The sequence below is a fragment of the Procambarus clarkii genome, chromosome 33 (genome assembly GCF_040958095.1).
Source record: "Procambarus clarkii isolate CNS0578487 chromosome 33, FALCON_Pclarkii_2.0, whole genome shotgun sequence".
NCBI classification, from domain to species: Eukaryota; Metazoa; Arthropoda; class Malacostraca; order Decapoda; family Cambaridae; genus Procambarus; species Procambarus clarkii.
In genome coordinates, this window is record NC_091182.1 from 39414533 (window position 1) to 39423261 (window position 8729).

An 8729-nucleotide genomic window follows, 5' to 3' on the forward strand; every position below is an offset into this window, starting at 1 on the left:
CAACTAACACAACACCTATACCCCCGATTAGACTATTTTACAGGAACTTCTTTTCCACAGCTCATAAAACGGAGGAACGGGTCCTGAAATATATTGTAATAGAAACGTTATCCCTACAGACAAAAATCAGAGGATACAACTGACGATTTACTATAAAACCAGAAAAACGGCCAGCCTACTCATGGGAAACTCTCCAGACACAAAACAGAACGCTTTAAAAGAGACTAACGTCTTCTATGCCTTCAAATGCCCTCTTGGGGACTGTAAACTCCAAAAAACCCAGTATATAGGCAAGACAACAACATCTCTTTCTAGGCGTTTAACGATGCATAAGCAACAGAGCTCCATTAAGGAACATATAATCTCTTCCCACAACCAAACCATCGCCAGAGAAATCCTAGTAAACAACACAGAAATCATCGATAGTGTGACAATAATCTCCTTCAAGAGATTGAGCCTGCTCTTCCCTCCACAAACACGTCGTTGAAATTATATAAAACGACTATGGAAGACATGTCCAACAACAACAACAACACCAGCAAGGCTTGCCAGGGTGAGCAAAACATATGCAGCCAGCCACCTGTTCGGACTCAAACCACCAAACTACATGTTGATCGCTACCGGCTCCGCTGATTGGTCGCCGGTCTGGCTGCACCTGCACTCGCCCCCCCATACTACTTGATGTCTGGGGTCGCCCCAACCTCCTACCTCAGAATGTTCAGTGCTCTCGTTGTTACCACTCCTCCCGGCTAGACGCTAGCGTGTACTGAGGGAAGTGGTAGCTTAAGCCAATATTCCAGCACCTCCCATTTACTTGTATATTGCACTTCTTGTTATTTTGTCTTAACGTAACTTTTCATTGTGTCATTTAAGTATTCTTATTATTTTGATTGATTTTATTATAAGAATTTGTTTGTGCATTTTATTCATGTTTTGATTTAATTAACGTAAGTAAAATTTCATTGTTAAAGTTTACTTGTGTTTTGTGTGTCTTCTCCTTACCTTACCACAGACGAAGTTCCAGTTTTTTCTATTTTTTTTTATAACTATGTGACGAGGCCATACCCCTAGCCTTAAACAGCCGAACACCAACGCGTTACCGTCACAATAGATACAGCGATAGCAGGCGGCTTGACGTTTGCGAGGCACTACACATCAAGAAGTCAACACCAGCAATCAACAGCCAATTAATGCACAACTATATTCTACCCACCTCAAGACTCCGCTCCAATATAGAAGCATCAAGAAATATGGACCAATAGGCTTTCTACAATCACTTCCATTCAATACCCAATGTTACGTGTTCTGTCTTGTGTTGATGAAATTAATACCCTATTAATGCCACCTCTTGTTCTGTCTTGTGTTGATGAAATTAATACCCTATTAATGCCACCTCACCCCATCCACCTCTCTCAAATGCAGATATAAACAAAGTTGGAGATGCGTAAGTTCTATTCAGTTGTGTATTTGTAAACTAAAGTCTTTGAAAATGTAATAAGTTTTACGGAACGCGCTCGTGTCGCGTCAGACTAGAAATAAAAATGAATTTTGGAAAATTGATTTTTGATTTACCTCCAACAGTGAAAAGAAATGTACGAAAGATTGAGAAAATTCGTGTTAGAATTATTAATCTTACTTTTTCGGTCATATTTAATAATATATGTCTACAGGAAAGACTGCTACCAAAATATACTAATATATATATATATATATATATATATATATATATATATATATATATATATATATATATATATATATATATATATATATATATATATATATATATATATATATATATGTATCTTTAGATATATTTTTATCTACCTCTCCTTATTTATTGCACTTTTCTCACTACTCTTACTCTCGAGTGCAATCTCCTTTCTCATTTGTGGATTAATATTTTTCTTAGTTCCAATCAAGCCAGTGTCACTTACCCTATTCTTGTTGAATGTTGCAATTTTGTCAACATAAAGTAGGATCTTGTATGTCGCGATCATTAGTCTCTGTCATGTCGTTGAAGCTATAAAGCTTATGTCTAAAGTCATGGGCTTTAGCTAATAACTTTCGACCCATTGCTCAGCCCTCTAAAATAAGCAGCCAACTCTACGAAAATTTAATTTTTATTTTTATGTAGTTTCAAGATAATTCTATGTTTTCATTAGTATTTATATGATTACCCAAGTGTATATGTTCCAGGATAACTCTAGTGGACATGTGGTACCTAGTTACTCCACCTATTTTGTGTTCTAAGGCTACTCTACCTTTTTTTATTTCCAGGTAACTCTGTCATTTTGTTTCAAGGTTGCTCTACTCTTTTTCAGGGAGCGAAACAACTATTTCTTGACTATTTCTATTCTATTCAAATAAAATATTTGACTATTTCTTGTTTGTCAAGCAGACTAACCCTGGATCACAAGTAGACCAACGTCGACACATACACAGAGAAGGCATGGAATATATGCGCACAGGAGCAGCATTTTGATGCTCACGCCCACTAACGCGATGGTTTTAACAGGGTGTTCACACGCACTCTCTGCAGATGTGAGATAAGTCAGATTTTTAGAACTAAATGTATAATTGCAAGCATAAATTAAGAAGAGGCACGTGACTGCAACCTCTTACTCGGTTTCATCATCATATCTATATTGATATTTATGAGTTAATGTCTGTTTGTTCGAGGTTAGGAGCCAGACGCTTAGGGCTTGCTGCATTAAACTTTGCAAAGTGGTTTCTGCTTGTATTGAGAATGACATAGGGAGGCTGAGATTGACCCCCTCTCCCATGATCTTTTTTGTTTTAAGTAGGACTGGATTCTACAGTGACATCCAATGAGTGCTGCGAAGTCTGAAATGTGAGTTTGATTGTCTATAGAGAGCTTTCCTATTTTTTTGTTGGGATATTCCTGCATGGGCCCTAAACCTCTGGCTGGCCCAAAAATGCTACTCGTTTTCCGTCTCTGTTTTTCTGAAGTGGTGTATGAGTATTTATGACTCGTCTGTTCACTTAAGTTTGATTAAGCCTAGTATGCTTTACCCTGATCGCGATGTAAGTGCACTTCTGTTGTTCTACTGTTCCCTTTCATCAAAATAAGTGGTTCGTAATTGATTAAATTCTTGTACCAACCTGCAGATATATTGCAACAGCTGTGTTGTGATCACTGTACATCTTCATTGCTCTATCTCTAATTATGCTCTTAATCTGGGCTAGACTCTGTCGTATGTTATTGTCTACGTTTTTTTCTTAGTTGCAAGTTTAGTAGCTTTGTCTGCAATGTCATTCCCTATTATTCCCACATGATTCTTATCACACCCAGTTGATAAGAATCCGACGGCCTTGACTTTTGAGTGCTTGCATTAATGCTATGACATTTGTGGTGATATTGATTTTATTATGCAAGTGCTATTGTTGCAAGGCTTCAATGGCAGGTCTCGAATCTGTATTTATAATAACACGTTGTCGGTGTTCAGCAAAATCATTTTCCAAAGAGTTATGAAATGTCTAGCATCTCTATTTATAAAGTGGAACTCCCGTTTCAGCCTTTCAAACTAACTACAGAATCCGCTGCCTTAACTGCAGCTCCGGATTCTTGTTTCTGCTATTCTACCGACCCTTCTGTGTATTATGTGAAGCTGTCACATTCCAAGTTTCCTTCAATATTCATCTGTACAATGATGCATGGCAGACGGGGATTAGCCTGATTCGTTTTTCCTTGAAGCGGCGTAACCTAAACATCTGCTGGCAGCGATTGCCAAGGTCTAGCATAACGACGTCTGATGTATGTCGTCGACACACCACTCAGTGACCGTGTTTGTGATTTCAAATGTTTTGATAATGTTTATTACACAGTGGGGATCCACGTGTTGCTGTTGGAAGCTCTATTGTCCCGAGTTAGTGCTCCAGTGATTATATCTTGAAGTAAACTGATTCTCCGACTTGTCAATGTCTTGGTTAGAATGCATGCAACAATCTCTTTTACTCTTAATTTTATTTAGGGGGACCACCTATGGTTGTGTTTGTAGGGACCCTCAGTCTCGTAGAAGAGGATTTGCAGCACCCAAAGCGCACTCACATATTGTCCTCTCCTATCACTCCATATATATATTTGCAATTATATTATTTTATTTGAAACTTTTTACACAAAATGGGTTACAACTCAAGAGAGGAATAAAATTTGGGGCTCGAATGGCGTTCGAAATGAGCATTAGGCTGTGGCCACAACGCCACCACCATCATTCCTCGTCTTACTCATGCAACAATCTCATAATCCCTAAATAAAACAAAATATCCCAATTAATATTTGTTTGCAATACAACTCGCAAGATCTAAGGCTAATTCTCAAAGTCATCGAGCATGAAGTGATCATATGAGTGGCTAATCATGTAGCAAATCACCGTGATGGAGTTTGTGGTAGGAGAGACCAATCGGCAGTAGTATCACGCCTTATTGGTCACTCCGCCACCAATCCCACTCTCCTGAATTCTCTTATTGACAGCTTCAATATCTCCACCACCACCTCGCTCTGCACTCCAAGCTTCACTCCTTGACCTCTTCACTCCCCTCTGAGCTTCACTCCCCTCTGTCATCTATACGTCATATTTATGATCACAACACTTAACTTGTCACTTCAACCACCTCTCTGTGATCTCGGTATTACAACTGTCATTTCAATCACCACTATGTCACCTCTGTATCCCATCTATAACCTTTAACACTTCTCTATAACAACAGTCTCATAATCACAAATGACTTCACTGTCACCTCAGAGTGGACATCTGATGCCTTCTGCAAGATCTCATTAAACTATGATGCTTTCAAAAGCCTTGATCTCAACAACATTTAAGTGTCCTCTGTTATTTTCCAGTTAAAGTCTAATAAATATTTCAGACAGTTTTGGAACCATTCCATAAATGGAAACTCTGGCTGATTTCCAATTTAGCTTAAAACTCCTTCATTTTGAGCCTAAATCATTAAAATCCAACACATTGTAAAAATTACATTTATATTTTGTATTCATTCATCGCGTTTAAGAATTAAGTTACATTTTCTTATAATATCAGTTCCTCCAACTTTTCTAATTTTTGTGTTCATTGGTTTTCGCTTTAAAGTTCATTAACCTTAATTTTGTTTCCCAGGAAATTAAGAATTGTGTTCCTTTGCTGTATAACTACAAAATGCATAATTTTTGATAGGCACAATGATTTATTTAATGTTCTTAGTTTTTTTTTTAATTTTGGTCATTAAAAACAGTTTAAAAAATGGGTCCCCTTTTAAATTATTAAGAATTAAAAACTAAGTGTCTAAGAAATAAGAACTATAAGTAGAACTAAGTGTCGGAGACTTACGAAGCTCTTACGTGCCTTGCTTGAAAATTTAGAATTGTAAAGGCCCTTACGATCACATACACATTGCTTCAAGTACATATTTTCTTTTAGACAGGACAGGTAATAAAGTGCAGGCGATGAGTCACAATAACGTGGCTGAAGTATGTTGACCAGACCACACACTAGAAGGTGAAGGGACGACGACGTTTCGGTCCGTCCTGGACCATTCTCAAGTCAATTGTGAGCGAGACCATTCTCACAATCGACTTGAGAATGGTCCAGGACGGACCGAAACGTCGTCGTCCCTTCACCTTCTAGTGAGTGGTCTGGTCAACGGGTCATAAAGTGTTTGAGATATTGTATTATATTTGTATGAAAAGACATTTTTATTTACTCTTAAAAAGACGCACTTTATATCTTATTCCGTCTGCATATCACGTGGTAGATCGCAGCCAGTCACGTGGTAGAGGGCAGACAGGAAACACGGGCCCATGTGATTGGTCAGGAAAATCATGTAACAACCTATCAATCACTGGCAGACAAGCTCACATATTGGGGGGCTAACATTGGCAGAGACGAGCTCAGGAAGCTCATTTGATGCTCAACTCTCGTAGAAATGAGCCACTTTTGTCTTCACTCAAGCTACATTCATCAATACGTCATCAGACGTTTTTAAAGGTCGTGATGTTAAAGATTGTGTCATAGCAAAATGAGGCACATTTGGTCAATTACCAATCAAAATGATTATCAAAAAAAATTTGAGAGCAAGTTTTAACTATTGGAAGCAATTGGCAACCGAGTGAAGTCAGCAGTTGTTACTTCAGATACAGCACCACCGGGAAGGTGCTCCAAGAGCTACTTGTGGCAACTTCAGATACAGCATCACCGGGAAGGTGCTCCAAGAGCTGCTTGTGGCAACTTCAGATACAGCACCACCGGGGAGGTGCTCCAAGAGCTACTTGTGGCTACTTCAGATACAGCACCACCGGGAAGGTGCTCCAAGAGCTACTTGTGGCTACTTCAGATACAGCACCACCGGGAAGGTGCTCCAAGAGCTACTTGTGGCAACTTCAGATACAGCACCACCGGGAAGGTGCTCCAAGAGCTACTTGTGGCAACTTCAGATACAGCACCACCGGGAAGGTGCTCCAAGAGCTACTTGTGGCAACTTCATATACAGCACCACCGGGAAGGTGCTCCAAGAGCTGCTTGTGGCAACTTCAGATACAGCACCACCGGGAAGGTGCTCCAAGAGCTACTTGTGGCAACTTCATATACAGCACCACCGGGGAGGTGCTCCAAGAGCTACTTGTGGCAACTTCATATACAGCACCACCGGGAAGGTGCTCCAAGAGCTGCTTGTGGCAACTTCAGATACAGCACCACCGGGAAGGTGCTCCAAGAGCTACTTGTGGCTTAATGCTCAACAATGTATTATCATGCAATCTCTTAATCATATAAGAACTCGTATAACAAATCACATCAGACCAGTACTCCCTCGTTCCTTTTATTTAAATACTTTCTGATGTTATTAATGACTCATTTATTTGTTGTTTGAACTAATATTTCAATGGAAGTCTTTTAATAACCAGAATTTAACACTTATCTTGAGCAATAAGTATTGTTCACCATTCCACAAAAAAACTGTAATATTTCACTACCATGAAACTCCTTCACAATACAAGACTGTCGGGTGGCCAGGCCATTGAAGAGTTGAACGGTGGAGCATCATTCCGTCATCGTGACTCACCACCTCGTCCATACAACCCGTCACAACACAGCACAGATCAACCGTAAGTTTATCTGCTGTGTGGATTTTCATTGTCAACTTTGATGTTTATAAACACAGTGTTGCGTTCCGTCAACCATTCTCACACATTGTTCTCGTGTCTCATGGAGTATATTGCTACAGTGATTTGCACTTTCTCCTGTTTATTTCCCTTCTTTCCTCCCGTGTATTGCTTTGCTATCAACATCCATGTCTAGTGCAACGCCTGGTTCTCTCCTGTCAGCTGTCAACTGGTCGTCAGTAATATACACTGTGGAGTAGTTGAATGTAGGAGTGTCTGTCCCTTAGAGTTTATTTTGATATACACGTTCCTGAAATGGCTCCATAATGGTTCTGTCACAGGTGTTCTCTTCCAGTCATCCTCCTGACACTGTAGCTTCATGGGGATATTGACTGTTCCAACTACTATTAAAATTGGCATTCCAATTATCGAATCGCAGTTAAATAATTTAGTACCAATATTTCTCGTATCACTGTCCAATGTCACAATTATTCACTTAGTGGGCCACTCTGTTATTGGCTCACATTCCCACACCACAAATAATTCACAGGCATCGATAATTCACTCCCAGTGATTATTTAATCAACTCCACTACTCACTATAATGTCGTTATCACAACTTGCCACTATTATTCACTATAACTCGTTTGACAACAGATCACCATTTTGTCACGTGGGGACATACAGCGCGCTCATTCCGGCACTAAAGATTTGTCACTATAATTCACGTATTTTGTCACTATAATTCACGTATTTCGTCACTATAATTCACGTATTTCGTCACTATAACTCACGTATTTCGTCACTATAACTCACGTATTTCGTCACTATAACTCACGTATTTGGCATTATAACTCACGTATTTGTCACTATAATTCACGTATTTCGTCACTATAATTCACGTATTTGTCACTATAACTCACGTATTTGTCACTATAACTCACGTATTTGTCACTATAACTCCCGTATTTGTCACTATAACTCCCGTATGTCACTATAACTCACGTATTTGTCACTATAACTCACGTATTTGGCACTATAACTCACGTATTTGTCACTATAACTCACGTATTTGTCACTATAACTCCAGTATTTGTCACTATAACTCACGTATTTGTCACTATAACTCACGTATTTTTTTCACATAGTGTATAAAAGGCACAACTTTAGACACAATATGCCCGCCTCCAGCCGTGATAGAGCCCATTGGACTATCTGACCCACAACGAATTAGGGCGAGAACTCGCTTCATGTTCGCTCTCCTGAAGCTGAATAACCTTATCCCTCCTGTAACTGGCAGTTGTTCTGATGCTCGGGATTTATTTCATCGGGCCCTGAAAACTTTGAATTGAGCGCGTGCTCAGCTCCAACAAAACGACCCATTAACATCGACCGTAATGTGAACTACCCTCCCCCCCTCCCCCCATACGTGAAAATGGGCTCTTCCTAATGGATCAAATGCAATTTCGCCCTCACAGGCGCCATCTTCAGTAATAGCTATTCCAAAAAATCCAAAATTAATATCCTTTTTTTTCAGCGACATATCTCCTTTCTTATCATGTTTCTGGTCAACGACGACAACAACATGCTAGCAATAACGACGACAAATTAAAAAT